We start from the raw sequence: 22991 nt of genomic DNA on the forward strand, positions 1-22991 counted from the left end.
TCCAGTCCTAAGCTATTTTGGGCTTTTGGACCATCTTCACTTGTCCTAATTTAAATACTTGAGATTTTGACCCATAACTTGTCCTAAACTATCTTTTTGGACCTTTGGGGACCAAAATCTGCTTCACCTGTATTAGATTACAACTTTGGCTTCGAGACCCAAAATAAATGAATAAATAAATGACTAAATGACTAAATAAAAATAAGGCAATAATAAAAATCGAGACTTTTCAAGTCTCTTAGCGACCTCATCAATGAGTTTTGACCCGTTTTCCTTCTTCTTCCATCTTTTTGCACTCGCACACCATATAATCGACTTTGGACTTGAATTGAAAAGATGGGCCTAATTAGCCCATTATGAAATGCAAGAGGAGAGGAATCCATTTCGACACGAGACATTTTTTGCTTGCAAAGAAAAGATAAAGAAATTAATATACGTTCAAGGCATAAAAGTGAGATATTTGAAAGCAAAAGAAAATATCAAGAACTAATTTTTGAATGAAAATAATAAGCACACTTGCACTCGTATAACAAGAATGAGAGTCAATAGATAAAATGCAAAGTAAAGACACCTACTTACATGCCTCATGATTTATGTTCATATTAAGAATGCATAAAGGTAAAAGGAAGAAGGCCATATTCAATGAATTAATCCGAGAACAAACAACGTAAGCTTACGAAAATAAAGGGATGGGGCAGTAAGAAAAATACTCATGACTTATAAAATTGAAAAAACATAGACACTAATCCATATAAAAAAAGAAAATAAAGGTTAACTTTTCAAGAAAGGAAATCTTTAAATTTCAATTAAGGCAACATTAACAAAGATTCATACATCTAAATTACAACCAACATTTTAGGAAAAAAACGTGTAACGACCTATGGTTTATCTTTCTAAGACATTGTTGATTCTCTTTTGATATTATGAATCATAGAGAGACACGAATCAAGTCTTTACACACAGAAAGAGCACATATAACAATCCAAATGGAGTAAGAAAATTAGAATAAAAATTTAGCATCTAGAAAAGTGAAAGATCGTTCAACAATCATACTATGCATGACTCAAAAATATCTAAATAATTCTATTTAGCCATAAAAGTCCGAACTTTCTCATCATTTGACAAAACAACAAGCGAACAAATGAGGAATAAACATCTTGGACGGAAAATAAATCTATTACTTCATCTCTCATATGAGGATTTTGAAATCCATTAATATAATATGCAAGCAGATGCCAAGTTTTTTACTTAACTAATTACTACTTTATTAAGGTGAAACAAATAATAGTAACAATTCTTTTCGACATAGAGGAAACATCTTTGCATGCTTAAAGTGAACATATCGAATAATGAATTTAAACAAGGCAAGAATACATATTTTAATTAAGCAAAGGTCGAAACTTTGTCCATCTAATTTATTAAGGCGAAACAAATAATAAAGACTATTCTTTTTTGACATAAAGAAAACAACTTTACGTGCTAAAAGTGAACATGTTCATCAATAACAAATTTAAACAAGGCATTAACACGTATTTAATCAAGCAAAGGTTGAAACTTTATTCATCTAATAATAATAGTCAAAGAAGAAAGTTAATGAAACACGTTCAACTATCGTTAGCTCATTTTATATTAGGAGTCATAAAAAATAGCCATAATATTGATATCACAACATCTCATGGCCTTCAAGACAATCTACAACAAATAATTCCAGCAAATAAAATTACAACTACGAAACTACGATGAAAGTGATGAAGAAGAAAATGATAACAAAACTAAAAGGGAAAGGTGTATTTACCTTTTTTGGGGCAGCAAAATGGGACTTCAAGCTTTCTTTGGAGTCTTGATTACCACTGAGAAGCAATCTTTCGTGAACCTCTTACTGCTTGAAAAATTTTTACTAAAAAAGATTAGCTCTTTGCTCAAAATCTTTTCCACTCTTTGAGACTTGGTATTCTGCCAAAATAGTGGTAGTATTTATAAGAAAGGATGAAAATTCAATTCTTTTCATCCATCAATGTGGGAGAAAGAGTTTAGGGATGTTTTGGAAATTTAAAATTGAGGAAAAGATTTGTTGGAGGATAAAGTGAGGTGGAATTGTACAATCTAGTACAAATTTTGAATTTTAAAAATTGAAAAAGTACAAGGTTGAGGGGAAATTATACAGTCTAGTACAAACTTGAAATTCAAAATTTGAATTTCAAAAGATGAAAAAGAATAAGCTTGAGGTGGAATTGTACAATCTAGTACAAATTTTTAATTTCAAAAATGGAAAAAGAATAAGGTTGTGGTGAAATTATATAATCTAGTACAAATTTTGAAATTCAAATGGAAAAGTGGATAATGTTGAGGTGGAATTGTACAATCTAGTACAAATTTAAAATTAAAAAATGGAAAAGGGATAAAGTTGGGTAGATTTAGGTCATTTTTTTGGATTTTGGAGTTATTTAAAATATAACCCCAATGGGAATTTGAAATTTATCTAAATTTATTTAATTTTAACCAAATTAAAAATCAATTGGCAGATTGTATTGTAATTATAGCCATTTTGATTTCAATTATGGACAAATCTAATAGATTGACTAAATTAAATTGAAATTCAGTACGAATTAATACTTCTTTGAATCCCGAGCTTCTTGATTAGATAAAATTAAATAAATATTTCTCCAAATAAATTATTTTTGAGAACAAATCATATTTAAATCAAGATTTTATCCATTTGAATTAATTTTCGAGATAAGCTTTAATTAAAATATGATATTTCATAAAATAGATATTTAAGTAACAAAATTATATAATTTCATATAATTAAATGCGATAATATATAATCGCTACTTAAAATGACAAAATTACTAAGATAAATACTTTGAAAAGCTTTTTATTTGGATAAAACTTTGAAAAGTTTTTTATTCAGATAAAATAAATATTATAATTATTTTAAAAATTAAATAAAATCGGGACTAAACTTAGTTGTGGAGGACAAAAATTAGGTGTCAACAGTAGTCACTTGAAATGTATTAAGTGACTTAAAAATGATCAAGTGTAGTTACTTGAAATATGGAAATAATGACTTGAAAATGGTTAAGTATAATGTTTTGATATGTGAATTAATTACTTTAAAATGTGAACTTGTGTTTTGAAAATGATTAAGTTTACTAACTTGAGAATATGAACTAGTTACTTGTAAATGGTTAAGTGTAGTCTCTTGAAATGTGTACTAGTGACATGAACGAATGGTGACAAACACATTAATTGGGAGTTGAACCTTAGCAGTTATAGCCTAGAATTTTTAGTTTAGCTTGCAGAAACTCATTAGTACATTAATTTCTAGTCATTAGTGTTGGTCCTATAATGGTTACATTTTGAGCACGGCAAGTGAATGGTGATGTGGAACATACAAGAAAAGTAATTATGTATAGATAGATTTAATTTGATCGTGAAGAGTTTATTATATTTTCAAGTGGCCATGCTAGACTTTTTGAGCTCATCATACAGGCTCTCCTCTGCGAATACTTTGGAGCATTTTGCTGCTCTCTAATAAATACTTTTACAAATCAAAGAAAAAATAGGTGTAATATCTCTATAAGATGTTCTGATAAATATCCATCTCTGATGGACTTTTACCGTTCATAAAAAGAACCATTTTTGACTGGAGAAATTTAGGTATAATTGTCTCCATCAAATGATGGGCAAGTTTACTTTTATTTTTCTGTTCCTTGTAGTATTCATTTTAAACATTGTTTGAAAATCCATTATTCTTAGTGACTTATGATCTTACATTTTCAAGAAGTTCTAGAAGAGCTACTGAGTACTTTTATCTTTTTCTACTAAATTTTTATTGGGTCTGAGTAATTAATAATTATCTTATGGTTTATTTGTGATTCTTAAGACATAAGGGTGCTACCAAAGCTTACAACTACTCCAAGCTTTCAATCAAAACTTGTTTTTGCCTTAAATTTCTTGTGCAGTTCTCACTTAGTCGGGCTATTCTCATAAAGTCTAGGTGGATGTGAAATATCTTTTTACTCCTTTTATTTTGTCTTTCTGTAATTTAATGTAATATTCTCACAAAATGGATGTGTGTTCATAATTATTGGGTAGTTACTTGGAACGTGTACTAATGACTTGAAAATGAATGCCTGTTCTTTTTACAACAAATCTTCCTTTTCTATAAGATTCTAAAAGAGTCATTTTCTTACTAGAAATACCAGCAAAACCGATCATTGGTGGTGGGTTTTAGCAAAATTACCAGAAAAACCAACTACAAGTGGTCGCTTTTAAAAAAAATTACTAGAAAAAACGACCACATGTGGTCGGTAACCTGAAAATTTGTATAAAAGCCACCACATGTAGTCGCTTTTATATAATTAATTAATTAATTATTTTTTAAAATTATTTTGTTAAAAAATAAATAATTAAATATATAAAAGCGACCACATGTGGTTGCTTTTCGTAAAATTAATTAATTAAATGGATATATCCAAAAGTTACCGCATGTGGTCGCTTTTATAAAAATTAATTTTATTAAATATTTAACAAAAGCGACCAAATGTAGTCACTTAAATATTTGACAAACGCGACCACATGTGGTCGCTATTATTAAAATTAATTTTATTAACTCTTTAATTATAAAAGCAACCATTGGTGGTCACTTTTAAAATTAGAAAAAAATTGAAAATTATTTTTTTAAATTAATATTGAATTATAAGTAATTTTTTTTTAAAAAAAGACCACATGTCACTACAAAAAAACTAGTAAATTGTGGCGGGTTTTTGTCAATTTATGATGGTTTTTTATCGCGACAAAAAAAATTGTGGTGGTTTTGGAAAGTGCCACGAGCAATATTGTGGCGTTTTCCAAAACCTTCTTGACGTCTGCCACAAAATAAATTTTAAATTTATGGGATTTTGTAAAGTTAATAAGTGACAGCTTAGAGCCCTCGCAATATGATATTAATGTTTCAAAAAAATAAATATTGCGGGAGTTTATAAACCCCCGCAATATGATCACAATGTCACAAAAAAATACTGTGGTGTTCTATAAATCCCACAATAAAATACTAGTTGTTCTCTTAAAAAATTATGCAGGATTTTTCAACCACTACAATATGACATTAATACTTAAAAAATAATAATTGGTGGCAGTTTAACTCCGCCATAATATTTTTGTTGCTTACTTTCTATTTGAAACTTACAATAGGAATGAATAAATTAAAAGAATAATTAGTCGCAGTCTACTATATTTGGTTAATCCTAAACCATACACAACCAAAAACTATCATCAAACTCATAAACAAGTAAACTAACCCAGCTGATAAGAGCCCAAATTAACTAATTATTGTTTATTAAAATGAACATGTTTCTACACGAAAAAACTTGCTAGGTCTGTTAAGAATACAACATGGGTGATCTTGTACGAACTATGAGATTTGTTTTTGGGATTGTAGGAAATTTCCCTATGTTCTTTCTTTTCTTGGTACCAACGCTTACATTCAAGAGGATCATCAAAAATAAATCGATAGAACAGTTGTCTGGCGTACCTTATGTTATGTCATTTCTCAACTGCTTGCTTTCTGGATAGTACGGTCTTCCATTTATAACATCAAGCAATATTTTAATAGTAGTAGTCAAAGGAGTTGGAGCTTCAATTGAGTTGATATACGTGATCATCTTTTTCATATATGCACCCAACAAACAAAAGCGAAAAATCTTTGTAATGTTCGTTATAGTCCAATTGGCTTTTGTTACTGCAACGGTTATCTCAATGCTTGTTTTCCAAGGGAGAAACAGGAAACTCTTTTGTAGTATTCCTTCTGCCATCTTCTCCGTCGTTATGTATGTATCTCCACTGTCTATCATTAGACTAGTAATTAGAACAAAGAGCGTGGAGTATATGTCATTTTTTCTTTCATTTGTCATTGTTGTGTCTTGCTCCTGTTGGTTTATCAATTCCCTACCAGGAATGGACCTATTTATTGGCACTGCAACAGGTGTTGGCTTAGTGTAATGACCCTCTCGGTTGTTTGTGAAATTTTCTCATCTTCTCTATTTTTAGCTCTCTCCGTAGTTTGTATACATGAATTATGACTCACGGGATAAGTAGCACCAATTCTTGAGGTGTTCGGCGTTATTGAAGTCATTAGTTGAATTATTGAGTTTTAATAAAGTTAAACCCAATCATGATCAATCTTTAATCGAGATGACCTCGGGTTAGTGTCTTTGTAATTTCAATATGTTCGGAATGTACTTTTAGTCAATGTACATATTTAATAAATTTTTATATTATTTCGAATAAATTTTGAGAATTTATTTAAGTTTTGGGTATTTTAAATAATTAAGTTAATTAGTTACTTAGTGGGTTAAAACTATAATTTACTTACTTATGTGGCCACTAAAAAAATGAATTCAAGTGAAAGGATTTATTGTATATTAATAATAATAATAACATCAAATAGTTAGGGTAAGGAGGTACAGAACAGTTGCATCGTTAATTTCCCCCATTCTTTTCTTTTCACGGTGGTGGAGGCTTATGTATCACGTTAGAACGAGATTTTACTTATCAATTATTTATGTTGTTAGTTGTGTGCCATGCAAGAATTATAGATTAAGTTTTCTTGCACAGATTAAGTGTGGGAAGTGAATAGAGGGGTGAGTGGTGTAAACAGTGGTCAACTATGTGTAAAAGTGGATGTACCAAAATATATATGTGTAAATATAATTGGCAACAGTTGGCAGGTGTATTGTAATTGATAAAAAATGGACAAAAGGTTGGATAGTCAAGGGTCATAAATGAGTTTTGTCCTATTTAAAGCCATGGAAATTGTGGGATAGATAATAATCAATTGTAAAAGTGTTCAGGGGTTCGATTTATAATTGGTGGAGTTAGTAATAGGCACTGGGGATGTAAATTAATATTATTAATGGTAGTAATTGCAGACTTTTGGGGATTTAAAATTATTATTGTTAAATTTTGACACTAACGTTGGTAACAGTAGGTGATTATATAGTCATATTATGTATGGAATACTAAAATAGATAGAGAAATTATAATTTGACTATATTTTCAAGTCAAAATAAATGTAATGTTACGGGTGTCATTAGATTTGTATTCTTATGGAGATTATATTTTGAATAGATATTGATCGTTCGGAGACTTTACGGGAGGAAAAGACCCTCGCAAGTTAGCTTGCATTTGGATTTTTCAATCGAGGTAGGTTATGGTTTAATTGGAGTTTAGACTCGACTTAATTGTGTATATGCTCCTAAATTGGATACTTGTGGATTGGTATCTAGACATGCTTGAAATTGTTGATTCGTGTATAAATATTTATTGAAAATTGACTTGATGGAATTGTCTTATGATTTTAAATGTACTTGTAACCTTGGTACATTGTGTTGTATGCTGTGAGGTTGTATAAATTGATATTGATAATACATGTTTATGTTTATGTTGGATCGGGTATCACGCCGGTACATTTATATTTATGTTGGATCGGGTACCATGCCAGTATGTTTATATTTATGTTGGATCGGGTACCACGCCGGTATGTTTATATTTATGTTGGATCGGGTACCACGCCGGTACGTTTATATTTATGTTGGATCGGGTACCACGCTGGTATGGATATGTTTATATTGGATCGGGTACTACATTGGTACAGATATGTATATGTTGGATCGGGTACCACGTCGGTACAGTACATGGACATAGATTGTTCCCTGCAGGACATGACTATTTATGCAAAAATAAGTCCCACAACATATCAGTACATACTTGTGTAGATTCTGTGGATGTTTACCGTATGGTTGATACTCTTGATAGTTATGTGGCTTGTTTGTGACCACTGTTGACCTGTTATAGCTGTATTGTTGATTAAATAAGAAATTTTTATTTGATGATGCCTGTCTACTTGTTTTTCTAATTATGTTGTGTACATCCTATTAAATTGAGTTGGCCTATGATGCCTACTAGTACATAGTGGTTTGTACTGATACTACTCCGTACCCTTCTTTTGTAGAGTGCAAGAAGTTTTCCAGAGGCTTAGACGCAACCTCACCTCTAGAGTTGATACTAGATCTTGATTCGAAGGTGTAGACACCTAATTTTATCCTTCCTCGATAGTACTTTTACCATTTTACCTCCGTCTTACTGCGTGTCCTCAACCGTATGATTATATCTTATAAAAATGCAAAAAAATAGAATCCTTAACAAAATTCCTAACAAATCTTATCCTAACCAACTCACCCTACCCCACCTACCCTATACCCTACCCCACTACCCCATCATCTTATTAGAAAAAGAGAACACACTCCATCACCAAAGAAAAAAGATCATTCTTCTTCATACTCATTGTGACACCACAACAATACCATATACACACGTACTCTCTCACTAAACATACACACCTCATAATTAAGGAGAGAGAAACTAAATGGAAAGAGGGATCGTGAGGGAGAGAAGAGAGACAGAGAGAGATCGAAGATCAGGAGTATCGAAAATGAGGTTCCAGTGAGAAAACTCGTCGGAAATCGACTGAGAATCATCCTTGGGTATTGCTATCACTGTTACGTTTGATTTATCATCGAAAATACCTTGCCGTCATCTAAGCTCATTGGAGCTCCTGTTGGTTTCTGCGATTTCTTTTCTAAAAATTATTTCTGGGTTGTTTCTCGACTGATTTGGAGAGTTGAGATCTCGTTGGTATTCTCCGAGGTTTTGGAATAGATCTTTTTCTCTTCTCAAATTAATTGAAGAAAAGTAAGTGATTGGGTCCATCTCTATTACTCTCAATGTTTACATAATTTTGAATGAATATTCGTTGGGTGATATCTTGTTCGTTGGGTGATTATGTGATTATGAATTGTTGAGTTCTGTGGGATATGTGAATTGTTTGATAATTGTTGGATGATTTTGGACATATCGAGAATGAATGAAATTTGTCAGATTTGTTCAAATTAATTTGAGGGTGATATAAAAATCGGTTAATCTGTAATGACAGTTGGTTAACTTAATTTGTTATATCTTGATTAAATTTGACATATTGAATTTGATAGTATCATGTTTAGGTCGAAACGGGTAGGCAATAGTATCATGTTTAGGTCACAATGGGTAGGCAATAGTAGGCTCGAGTAGGCAAAATTTAGAATTTGTGGTTTCGTTGAATGTTTGAAATTTTGTTGAATGGTGTGGTTTTCTCGCATTGAAAAGATTATCCATTTTGAAAAGGATTTTTCTAAAGGTAACTTGGCACACCCGATTTATGTCAAGTGGCGACTCTGAATAAAAAATGTAAATAATCCTTTTTCGAAGCAAATTTTCAATCTTTTGTCATATTAATATTAAAAACCCTATCAAAACATAATATCAATCTTTTTGGGGGTTAAAAAGGGGTGTGACAGAAGGGTGAGCACTCCGTTTTCAGGCTGCCATGGGTCATCTTATTTGTTATTGTCCATCTTTCAGTCAATGAAACATTCCTTATTTATTTTATTTTATAGATCTCTTTCGACATGATTTTTTTAGTAGTTCTTGTATGATGACTTTCAGATCTTGGGGATTTTAGTAAGTATTTTATTTAAATTCCACATTAATAATGATTGGTCCTGAATTATTAGTGTTCTGCTGATTTATGATATCATCATCTTAATATTGACTAAGTGCTTAGGTAAAGGTTCGGTTTAGATGGTTCTCCCACAAGAAGATTAGTGTAGGTGCCACTCATGGCCATTTGGGTTGTGACAAAGTTGGTATCAGAGACCAAGGTTTGTTGATCTTGTCATACAAGAACATATTTAGTAGAGTTTTACAGAATGGTATGGAGATGTCTGTACTTTTCTTTGAGAGGCTACAGGGCAATAGGAAAATTTAAATTCTTCTTTCTTACATGCTATTACTTGATTTCAATTGGTATCTCACGATTCTAATTGGTATCTAACTTCATTCACTCTTATTCTCACAAATGGTAAGAACACAAAAGAATGAGGCAAGAGGAGGACATGGCGGAGGAAGGAGAGTAGTGCCCGCCAGGGGCAGAGCTCAGGCTGTGAGACCATCTAGAGAGAGGCTAGTATCTCCTCCCCTATATGAGGATTTGCCTTAGGTTGCAGAGGATGGAGCTATGCTAGTAAAGGAAGAACGAGTGCCAGTTCATGATGGGGTTGCACCAGCTCAGTGAGGTACAGATCCGATTCAGATATCTTTCGATGTGATTCAGCAAGTTCTAAGTTTTCTGAGTGGTTTGGAAAGATCAGGGACTATGCCTGTAACACCTGCAGTCCCGCATGGGATGCAACATACTACTGCTGTAGCCCCTCAGTTGAAAAAAACATCAGGAGAAAATATTTTTCCAAGAAAGGTAGTGGGTCCGGTGATGCCTGGAGATGAGCATGAGTTATTCTGTAAGTTTATAAAGATGAAGCCCCCTATCTTTCATAAAACTAAGTCAGAGGATGCCTACGAGTTTATTATTGACTATCATGAGAGGCTGTATAGGATGGGGGTGGTTGAGAGGTATGGTGCAGAACTGGTTACTTTTTAGTTTCAGGGGCATGCTAAGATATGGTAGAGGGCCTATGTTGAGTGTATCCAGCTTTGCCTCCCTTGTCTTCGATATATTTTACTCAGTTTTTCTAGAAAAGTATGTGCCTCATACTTTGAGAGATAAAAAATGGATGAGTTTGCTAATCTTAAGCAGTGGAATGTGTCAGTTGCGGCCTATTAGGCCAAATTTCATTCCCTATCTCGGTATGCATCTCACTTGCTAAAAATGGAGGAGGAAAGGATTCTTCTTTTTATAAAGGGGTTGAACACCTGTCTCTAAATTTTTGCTCTTCAGATGACATATTCATATAGGTCTTTCTAGGAGATGGTTGATTTTTTCAAAAAGATGAAGGGCATAAGGCAAGAGGGTTATGCTAAGGCCTCAGAAGAAAAGGCCCGTAGAAGAGGCAGTTTCAGTGGTTCTTATTTTAGGGGTCAGAGATCTCAGGGATACCCTGCCCTCCCTATTCGGTCAGCGATGCCGCTGTCTGTGGGTGGTCCGTCAGGCGTTAGCCAGCCATTTTCATACTCTGGTGGTTACCTTGCTTCATCTTCATCAGCTCAGTGGCCTACCTTAGACCGCACATGTTATGAGTATGGTGGAGTGGGTCACGTTAGGAGGTTTTGTCCTAATGCAAGGTATTTTGGTCAATCTAGCCAACGGCAGCTCTAGGAGCTCTCGTTCCAGTAGGTAGGGGAGGTGCTGGTAATGGTAGAGGTCATTCACAGGGTGGTCATGGTGATCATCAGGCAGGTAGGGGTGGTAGTAGGGCCTATATCTATGCCTTTCCAGGCAGGCCCGAGGCAGAGGCATCAAACGATGTTATTATAGGTACTATTCTTATCTGTGACCAGATGTCCACTGTATTATTCGATCTTAGCTCTACTTTTTTATACGTGTCTACTAATTTTATTGTGGGATTGGACATAGTGTGTGATTTGCTTGACTTTCTGATTCATGTGTCTACTCCTATTGGTGATTCTGTTGTTGTTGATAGATTTTATTGTTCTTGTTCTGTTATGTTTATAGGATCAAACTTAGGCAGATTTAATGATTCTAGACATGGTAGATTTTGATATAATTTTGGATATGAGTTGGTTGTCCCCGTATCATGCTATATTAGATTGTCATGCTAAGACAGTGATTGTGGTTATACCGAGAATGGATAGACTTGCATGGGAGGGTCATTAAATTCCTGCTCTAATGAAACTTATTTCCTTCCTACGTGCAAGGAGGTTAATTGGGAGAGGTTGCTTGGCCTTCCTAGCACATCTTTGGGACACTTCTGCAGAGGTCCCATCTATTGAGTCAGCTCCTATGGTGTGTGATTTCCAAGAGGTTTATCCTGCAGATTTGCCTAGTATGCCGCTACACCGTGACATTGACTTCGGTATTGATCTATAGTCAGGTACTCATCCTATTTCAATTCCTCCCTGTAGGATGGCTCTGGCTGAGTTGAGAGAGCTAAAGGCTTAGTTGCAGAATTTGTTGAGTAAGGGTTTTATTCGTTCGAGTGCCTCTCCATGGGGTGCTCCTGTCTTATTTCTAAAGAAGAAGGATGGTAGTCTTCGTATTTGTATAGACTACAGGAAGTTGAACAAGGTTACGATCAGTAATAAGTATCCTTTGCCCCATATCAATGAATTATTTAACCAGTTGTAGGGTGCATCCGTATTCTCTAATATTGATTCGAGGTTCGGTATCATCAGCTCAAGATTAGGCCCGACGATATTTCTAAGATTGTTTTTGAACTAGGTATGGCACTATGAGTTTCTTGTGATGTCTTTTGGGCTAACTAATACCCCAGCTATTTTTATGAGTTTGATGTATGGGATATTTAAACCCTACTTGGATTTTTTCATGATTGTATTTATTGATGATATTCTGGTTTACTCTAAGAGTAAGAAGGAGAATGAAAATCACTTAAGGATTGTTTTGGGTTTGTTAAAAGAGAAAAAGCTTTATTCAAAATTCTCTAAGTTTGAGTTATGTTGGCTTCTGTATCCTTTTTGGGGCATGTGGTTTCGAAGGAAGGGGTGGAAGTAGACCCTCATAAGATTGAAGTAGTTAAGAATTGGGCTAGGCCTACTTTAGTAATAGAGGTTCGTAGCTTTGTTAGCTTAGTAAGTTATTACCGCAGGTTCATGAAGGGGTTTGCTTCTATTGCTACTCATATAATGCGGTTGACTCAGAAGGATGTACTATTTATTTGGGCTGATGAGTGTGAGGAGAGCTTTTAAAAGCTCAAGACCTTGTTGACTACCGCTCTTATTCTTGCCTTGCCGGTAAAGGGTAAGGATTTTACTATTTATTGTTATGCCTCACATTCTGGTTTAGGTGTTGTGTTGATGTAGGAAAGGAATGTTATTGATTATGCTTCAAGGCAATTGAAGCCCAATGAGAAAAATTATCCACTCATGATTTGGAGTTAGCTACTATGGTTTTTGCTCTTAAAATATGGAGGCATTACTTGTATGGGGCTCATTGTAAAGTGTTCACTGATCACCCCAATTTACAGTATGTGTTCACGCAGAGGGATTTGACTTTGAGACAGTGTAGACAGATAGAGTTACTTAAAGATTATGATATCACCATTCTCTACCACCCGAGAAAGGCTAATATGATTGCTGATGCAGTGGGAAGAAAGTCGGAAAGTATGGGTAGTTTCACTTATTTGGATGCTAGCAGGCGTCTGTTAGCTAGAGAGATTCAGACTCTAGCTAACAAGTTTGTTCGACTTGAGGTGACTGGGAGGGAAGGAATTCTAGCCAGCATTGAGGTAAGGTCCATATTCCTTGATCAAATCAAGGCTAAACAATTTGAGGATGCTAAGTTGAGCAAAATTCGTGATAAGGTTTTGCAGGGTGAGGTTAAAGAGGCCATTCTTGATTGTGATGGTGTGTTGTGGATTAAGGGACGAGTTTGTGTACCTCGTGTTGATGATTTAATTCCTACTATTCTAGCTGAGGATCATTGTTCGAAGTATTCTATACATCCTGGTGCAACCAAGATGTACCGAATTTAAGGCAGCATTACTAGTGGGGTCAAATAAAGAGTGACATAGTTGATTTTGTTGCTAAATTTCAGAGTTGTCAGTAGATAAAGTACGAGCATCAGAAACCTGGTGGTACTCTTCAGTGGATGCCCATTCCTGAGTGGAAATGGGAGAGAATAGCTATGGATTTTATTGTTGGTCTTCCCAAGACCTTGGGGAAGTATGATTCTATATGGGTTATTGTGGATAGGTTGACGAAGTCTGCACATTTCATTCCAGTTCAGGTGACTTATAATGCAGCAAAGTTGCCCACAATATATCTTAAAGAGATTGTTCAGTTGGACGGGGTCCCCATTTCTATTATCTCGGATACGGGTACCCAATTTACCTTTACCTTTTGAAAGAAGTTGCATGAGGTGTTAGGTATAAGGTTAGATCTTAGTAACTTTTCACCGTCAGATCGATGGGCAGTCCGAGCAAATAATTCAGGTGTTAGAGGATTACACTGTACGTGTGTGATGGATTTTGGAGGTCATTGGGATCAGTTCCTACCTTTGATCGAGTTTTCATATAATAATAGTTATCATTCGAGTATGGATATGGCACTATTTGAGGCTTTGTATGGAAGAAGGTGTAGATCTCCCATTGGGTGGTTTGATGCTTTTGAGGTGAGACCATGGGGTACTGATTTGTTGAGGGACTCATTGAAGAAGGTTAAATTCATTCAGGAGAAGCTTATAGTAGCTCAAAGCAGACAAAAAGAGTATGCGAATCGCAAAGTTAGAGATATGCACTTTATGGAGGGTAAACAAGTGTTGCTCAAGTTATCACATATGAAGGGTATCATGCGTTTTGGGAAATGAGGTAAGCTCAGTCCTAGATATATTGGGCCGTTTGAGATTCTTCAGCATGTAGGGCCGGTAGCTTATAGATTGGCTTTTCCTCTGAGTTTGTCGGGTGTTCACCCTCAGGGGTGGACCCACATAGGTTCTATATGAACCCACTTTTTAAAAAAATTACACTGTATATATCCATATATATAAGATATTTTTACAACTTTAAAAGCTATATATTATGTGTTGAACCCATTATGCATGAGAGAAATGCCAGCCTAGCGGTAGTTGGTTCAATTCTCAACACGTAGGTCATGTGTTCGAGCCCTTGCGGGGCATTTTTTAATGTTTTATGCAGCAACCAGTTAAGCAGCAATTCCCATGTCAACTTCTCAACCATAAAATAGTTGAGTCTTTCTTTTATATACTGAACCCACTTAGTATTTATATATTGAACCCACTTAGTGAAAACTCTGGGTCCACCACTGTTCACCCTGTGTTTCATGTGTCTATGTTAAAGAACTTTTATGGTGATGGTAACTTCATAATTTATTGGGATTCGGTCTTATTACTTGAAAACCTCTCTTTTGAAGAGGAACCTGTTGCTATTCTTGCTAGAGATGTCCGTAAGTTGAGGACTAAGGAGATTGCGTCTGTGAAGGTCAAGTGGAAGAATCGTCCTATTGAGGAGGCCACTTGGAAGACTGAAGCAGACATGCGTAACTAGTATCCACGTCTTTTTTGCGGATTCAGGTAATTTCTTATCTTCCCTTCTTATCTTATGTTGCCCGTTCGGGGATGAACGATTGTTTAATTGGTATCTGATGTAATGACCCTCTCGGTCATTTGTGGAATTTTCTCATCTTCTCTATTTTTAGCGCTCTCCGTAGTTTGTATACGTAAATTATGACTCATGGGATGAGTAACACCAATTCTTGAGGTGTTCGGGGTTATTGAAGTCATTAGTTGAATTATTAAGCTTTAATAAATTTAAACCCAATCATGATCAATCTTTGATCGAGACGACCTCGGGTTAATGTCATAGTAATTTTAATATGTTCGTAATGTACTTTTAGTCAATGTACATATTTAATGTATTTTTATGTCATTCTGAATAAATCTTGAGAATTTATTTAAGTTTTGGATATTTTAAATAATTAAGTTAATTAGTTGTTTAGTGGGTCAAAACTATAATTTACTTACTTATGTGGCCACTACAAAAATGAATTCAAGTGAAAGGATTTATCATATATTAATAATAATAACAACATCAGATAGTTAGGGTAAGGAGGTACAGAACAGTTGCATCATTATTTTCCCCATTTTTTCCTTTTCACGGTGGTGGAGGCTTCTGTATTAAGTTAGCACAAGATTTTCATTATCAATTATTTATGTTGTTAGTTGTGTGCCATGCAAGAATGATATATTTAGTTTTCTTGCACAAATTAAGTTGTGGGAAGTGAATAGAGGGGTGAGTGGTGTAAATAGTAGTCAACTATGTGTAAAAGTGGATGTCCTAAAATATAAATGTGTAAGTATAATTAGCAACAGTTGGCAAGTGTATTGTAATTGACAAAAAAATGGACAAAAGGTTGGTTGGTCAAGGGTCATAAATGAGTTTTGTCATATTTAAAGCCATGAAAATCGTGGGATAGATAGTAATCAATTGTAAAAGTGTTCAAGGGTTCGATTTATAATGGGTGGAGTTAGTAATAGGTACTGTGGGCATAAATTAATATTATTAATGGTAGTAATTGCAGACTTTTGAGGATTTAAAATTATTATTGCTAAATTTTGACACTAAAGTTGGTAACAGTAGGTGATTATATGGTCATATTGTGTATAGGATACTAAAATAGATAGAGAAATTATAATTTGACTATATTTTCAAGTCCAAATAAATGTAACGGTACGGGTGTCATTAGATTTGTATTCTTATGGAGATTATGTTTTTTTATAGATATTGATCGTTTAGAGACTTTACGAAAGGGAAAGACCCTTGCAAGTTAGCTTGCATTTGGATTCTTCAATCGAGGTAGGTTATGATTTAATTGGAGTTTAGACTCGACTTAATTATGTGTATGCTCCTAAATTAGATACTTGTAGATTGGTATCCGAACATGCTTGAAATTTTTGATGATTGAATTATTGATTCGTGTATAAATGTTTATTGAAAATTGACTTGATGAAATTGTCTTATGACTTTAAGTGTACTTATAAACTTGGTATATTGTGTTGTATGCTATGAGGTTGTGTAAATTGATATTGATAATACTTTTTTATGTTTATGTTGGATCGGGTACCACACTGGTACATTTATATTTATGTTGGATTGGGTACCACACCGGTACGTTTATATTTATGTTGGATCGGGTACCATGCCGGTACGTTTATATTTATGTTGGATCAGGTGCCATGCCGGTACGTTTATATTTATGTTGGATCGGGCACCACACCGGTACGTTTATATTTATGTTGGATCAGGTACCACGCTGGTACATTTATATTTATGTTGGATCGGGTACCACGCTGGTACGGATATGTTTATGTTGGATTGGGTACCATGCCGGTACGAATATGTATATGTTGGATCGGGTACCACGTCGGTACGGTACATGAATATAGATTGTTCCCTGCAGGTCATAACTATTTAGGAAAAAATAAGTCCCATAGCATGTGAGTACATACTTGTGTAGATTCTGTGGATATTTACCGTATGGTTGATACTCTTGATAGTTATGTGACTTGTTTGTGAGCACTGTTGATCTGTTATTGTTTTATTGTTGATTCAATGAGAATTTTTTTTTATGACGCCTGTCTACTTGTTTTTCTAATTATGTTGTGTACATCCTATTTAGTTAAGTTGGCCTATGATGCCTACCATTACATAGTGGTTTGTACAGATACTACCCTATACTCTTCTTTTGTTGAGTGCAGAAAGTTTCCCAGAGGTTCAGACATGACCTCACCTCTAGAGTTAGTAGCAGATCTTGATTCGAAGGGTGAGCACTCCATCTTTAGGCTGCCATGGGTCATCTTATTTGTTATTGTCCATCTTTCGGGCAATGAAACATTCCTTATTTACTCTATTTAGAGATCTCTTTAGACATGACTTTGTCAGTAGTTCTTGTATGATGACTTTCGGATCTTGGGAATTTTAGTAAGTATTTTATTTGACTTCCGCATTAATAACTATTGGTCCTAAATTATTAGTGTTATATTGATTTTATGATTTCATCATCTTATTATTGACTAAGTTCTTGGGTAAAGGTCCGGTTTAGATGGTTCTCCTACAGGAAGATTAGTGTGGGTGCCACTCATGGCCTTTTTGGTTGTGACACTAAGGTTTAGTAGTAGTGCAACTGATCTTGTATTTCATTTACTATGACAAGAAAAGTTTAAACAAGATTACATTTGCTTCTGATGAGTCCATACAGATGGAAAAGTGCCAAAGCAATAACTTTAAGTCATATAATGATGAGAAACAATTAAGTTTTCATGAAGATAATCAGCACTCCGACCATGATCAAGTGTAGACAAGTTATAGAGGATCAAGTTCATGGCCATTCAAAATTCAGTGATTTTTGTTCAGAATTTGTTCCTTTTGATTTCAAAATCATTTTGATGTGAGCTAATAATATTGTAAAGACATAACAGTGTGTAAGGAATGATGGATCATCTTTATATCTGAATGAAAAATTCATGATCAAAGATGAGCAAAAAAAATAAAAAGATGAGATCCCAAATTAATAACATGCATACCTCTTAGAACTAGCTTTCCTCTTTTTCTCCTCGGCTTTCGTTAAAACATCTAAACTATGAGCTACAAATCCAGTGCCAAACCTGACACAAAAGAGACAAACACAAACAAAAGAGGGTAAGAACAACTTAACATATATCCTCACCTGAGTTTTATGGTTGTGGATATCCAGTATCCCACTCTCCCTACATACACAAGATCTTTATTGGACAATGTAAAACTTGAACTGAGTTGAGTGGACTCTTCACTTTCGATGCCACACCCGTGTCGGATTCTCTAAAATTTCACAACTCACCAAGCAAGTCTTTATCTAGCAATTTAAAAGAAGTTTTTGTCTTCTAATGAGGACCATTTCAGTGAAGACAACAAGCATCAGCAGACAAATATATTAAAGAGATTAGCACATGATCCATGAAGTTGAGATGCAATTCAAGCATTTATAGATTTACTACCTTAAAGACAATACAACCTTAAAGAAAAGCAAACTTGAATTTGGATAAAAGCCGTAATTCAAATTGTAAAATGTAGTGATCCAACCGAAAACCAAGCTAAATGTAATAGCAATCAAAGAAAAAAAAACTAAAAGTGTACTTGGCAGGGATGAGAGCAAGATAGGCAAGAGCAGAAGGAATAATCTCAACAATAATGTGACCACCATCAAGCATAATGATAAGACCCTTGCAAAGCCTCACAAATCCAGTATACATATTCATGCTCATACTGCCTTAACACAAATCAAATTTCAGATCTAAGGCTAACCTGCACAAGTAATCATAAGCATATGTAACACAAACTTTTACCTAAATTTTGGAAAGAAATTTTCTAATAAAGATCTCCAACAGGGTGTCTAGTAGTTGACATGTGAGAGTAAGTGACAATCTATATATCCGGTGCGAATAACAGCTATAACACTTGGTATGAGCCTACTTATTCTAACCTCAGTGGAAAAGATTAACTTAATAGCCTGTACTTTTAGGCAGGATGCAATGCATGGTGAATTATATTCAAGATGCATACAAACTAGCCCAAATACCATTGATACCCCACTGAAAATAAATAAATAAAAATAAAGTGAAATACAATAAATTAAATGGAAGTGATATTCGGAGAACTGTATAGCAAACAGTCACATACTTTTGCATATGCATACATAGTGGTTATCTATTTTTGTGATGCCAAAGAGAGTCTTGAAAAACATAGCAGCAGTGTGCTGAAACTTTATATGGAGTTGTGAAGTTCACACATCAAAGACTCCTTTAATAGCATGGGATATTGTATGTAAATCCTAGAAAGAAGGGGGATTGAGGGTTACTGACTATATGATTTGGAATGAGGCTGCAGTGGCAAAATATGTATGGAACATAGCTAACAAAGATGATAACTTATGGGTCAAATGGATTGATCATGTGTACCTGAAGGGAGTGGACTTGTGTCAATACTCCCTACAGTTGTTGGTATTGGAAGAAGTTTTGTTCTGTTAAAGCAAAATTTATGCCCGGTTACATGGGTAACGGATGACTCAAACCAACTGGGCAGTATACTATTAGTAGTGACTATAAATGGAGGCTCAGAGAAGGACCACAAAAACAATGGTGGAGAGCGGTATGGAACACAACAAACATCCCAACATATAGTTTTATCTCATGGATTGCAATGCGTGGAAGATTACTTACGAGAGTAAAGCTAGCTCATGTGGGATTATGCCAAAATACAACTTGCTTGCTATGTGACAACCATCCCGAAATCATGGAGCATCTCTTTTTTTAGTGTACTTATTCAAGCAAATGCCTGCATAAAAAACTATATGCCTATAGAATCTTAAGTTGTTGACATAAAGATAATCTAGCATTCTCATTGGTATGAATAGGTTATAAGAAAAAATATGCTAATCTAAAGTGATAAACTTACTATTTGGAATTTCTATTTCTGATCCAATCTTGAATTGGTCCAATAAGTCGATTGCTTGTAAGGTACCATGCAAAGAAAAATCTTTAATTCAACTGATATCAATATGAACGAAAAACTTCAAAATAAATGAATCAAGCTCTGAATAACCTATGATATTTCAGCAACTAAAATTTATTTGTAATAAATGTGTTTGAAGCCTATGATATGCTTCTAAGTAATCGAGCATATCCATCCAATTCTAGAAAATATATCAATATTGAGAAGTCCAATAAAAAAACTGAACAAATTAAAATCCTCGAAGGGGGGAAGGTGGGAAAAAAGATCATTTCAACATGAAATGAATTAGTCAAATCAAAGCCTCATCAAACGGTAAATCTAGATAAATTCACTCCAAATCAGTTCAATGATCACATTAATTACCCAAACAAGTAATTACCGTAACATACTTTGAAAATAACAACAAGTATTAACATAAGTCATAAAAATCAGTCAGACGTTGCATCTGCTGCTTGATTAGTAGCAATATTTCACTCTACTATATCATCAATTATGTGATCTATAGCTAGCTGTACATAAATTATCACCATCAATAAAAACGTTTGAGTTCTTGCACTTGATATGGTTCATTCTTATATACTTCTTCTTCCATTACCTCTCCCATATCATACAAATCTCTTGGCTTTAAATGCATAGCAACACTCCACCCTTTATTGACAATATCATCCACATAATACACCATTTATGCCTGAGATGCTTCACTGTAAGGGTCATGTTCTTCACGTTCACCAATATGAATCAATCTATCAAAATTAACACAATTAAGGTTCCAATGATCTTTTTGATATCCTCTATCTCGAGCAGTATCGACCCAATTATATTTGAAAATAACAACCTTAAAATATCTATTATAATTTATCTTAATAATATCTTCTAACTTCCCATAATATGGTAATTCTGCTAGCCTTAAATTTTCATGAACACTACTTGCAACACATGATGTTTTGGAGGTTAAGAAAACTCCACTATTCTGTATTTTCAATTCTTTTTCTCAAGCTAAAGTTTGAAATTTTGACCTATTGATGTTATATGCAGTAAACCTTCTTGCATTTGTACATGGACCTCAGGTTAAAAACTTTAAATCAAGAGACATTGTATCTATTGTGTCCGGATTCATAATCTAAATTAAAATAAAATTGACTTAGTCAGATTTGCTCATTCCAATCAAATATAAATAACAACTAATTATTAATTACTTACCCACTTGTGGAACCAATCGACAAACTCTTTATTAACTTTTCTCTCTATCTCTGTAGGTGAAGGTCTTCTTACTCTTAAACTCCTCCTTATGTGTTGTCTAAACTCACTATATGAAATAATTAATTTAATATTAAAGAGCAAAACTAGCTTACTTCAAACTTTGCAATGATACAAAACATACAATTTTTAGGAGTTACTCACTCCATAAATGGCATGACTATTGCACAATTTAGAAGCACATATCGATGAGCCTGTAGTTTCGACATAAGAGTTAATCATAATTTTTTGCAACTGACTCAGGTTTACCTAATTGAGGGAAGAGTAGACATTTTAGAAGGCTCAATGTCATTTGTGTCATCACGGACATGCCTAGGACTGTTAAATCTTGTATCAATATCCTCAATATACCACAAACAAAAGGTAAGAGAATCTTCAGCTAAATAACCCTCAGCTATAGAAGCCTCTAGTTGTGATTTATTTCGTCCAAATGACTTAAAATTACCCAATTCTCTAGAAAAATAAGAGGAAATCATAAGTTTACACACTATATGGAATGAAATGGATATAAACATCTTTAAATTAGAAATTTTAATATTTCAAAAAAATAGATATCTTTAAACTGGAAATGTTAATTTTTACCTCTCTACAGGATACATATTTTGGTAATGCACTGGACCTCTAAGTTTTGCTTCCTCTAATAGATCAATAGATAAATGAACAATCACTATAAAGAATGATGGAGGAAATAGTATCTCTAGGTGGCAAAGTGTTCTTCTAATGCGTTCCTGGAGAATATCAAGCGCCGAAAGATTCAATGTCTTACTAGAAAGGGCTCTGAAAAATGAGCAAAATTTCACCCAAACTGTAACTACATGGTCTGGCAACACATTACAAATTGCCAATGGTAGAAATTTCTCTAAGATAATTTGGCAGTCACGAGTTTTCAATCTAAATTTTTTTTGTACCAAATCAATGCATTTGGAAATGTTACTTGAGTAACCATCTGGTACTTTAACATTCTTCAAAGTTGTAAGAAATAACTTTTTGGTGTCCACCTTTTTTTGTTATCAGTCACAAGTGAAAACATAGCAAGATTATATGATCCATCATCCTTCAGCCAAAGATCATGTCGTATGCCCATTTCCCTAAGATCCTTTCTAGCATTGACATTATCTTTTGATTTTGATTTATCATGGAGAAGCCTATATATGACATTGTCACATATATTCTTTTCAACATGCATAAAATCTAGATTATTGTGCAACAGTTAGAGTCAAAATAAAGAAGTTCAAACAATATACTTCTCTTGTTCCATTATTTAGTTGCTCGTCTAGATCTTTTCCTTCTACTACCCAACTCTACTCCTTTTTCTTCAGCAATTTATATCAAAATGTTAGATCCTGATAATTTTAATTGTGGATTCTGCTCCTCTGTGCTTTCATTAAATTGTACTCTATTGAATCTAAACTTATGATTTTTTCCCAGAAAATATCGATGACCCATAAAACACCACTTTTTAGTATGATGAAGATGACAAGGTTCCGTGTCAAAGTTACAAGTTGGACAACAAATCTGGTATGAGTGTTCCAGCCAGATAGGATACCTAATCCAGGAAAGTCACTAATTGTTCACATAAGAGCTGCATGCATTCTAAACGTTTCATTCAATGATGAGTCAAATGTTTCAACACCATCATACCGT

The 22991-nt window shown here is 34.1% G+C and overlaps 1 pseudogene; it reads left to right on the forward strand.

Annotated features, from left to right (window-relative positions):
- Positions 1–5397: 5397 nt before the first annotated feature.
- Positions 5398–11941, forward strand: LOC107857863 (annotated as a pseudogene).
- The last annotated feature ends 11050 nt before the right edge of the window (positions 11942–22991 follow it).

The sequence above is a fragment of the Capsicum annuum genome, unplaced genomic scaffold (genome assembly GCF_002878395.1).
Source record: "Capsicum annuum cultivar UCD-10X-F1 unplaced genomic scaffold, UCD10Xv1.1 ctg83390, whole genome shotgun sequence".
NCBI lineage: Eukaryota > Viridiplantae > Streptophyta > Magnoliopsida > Solanales > Solanaceae > Capsicum > Capsicum annuum.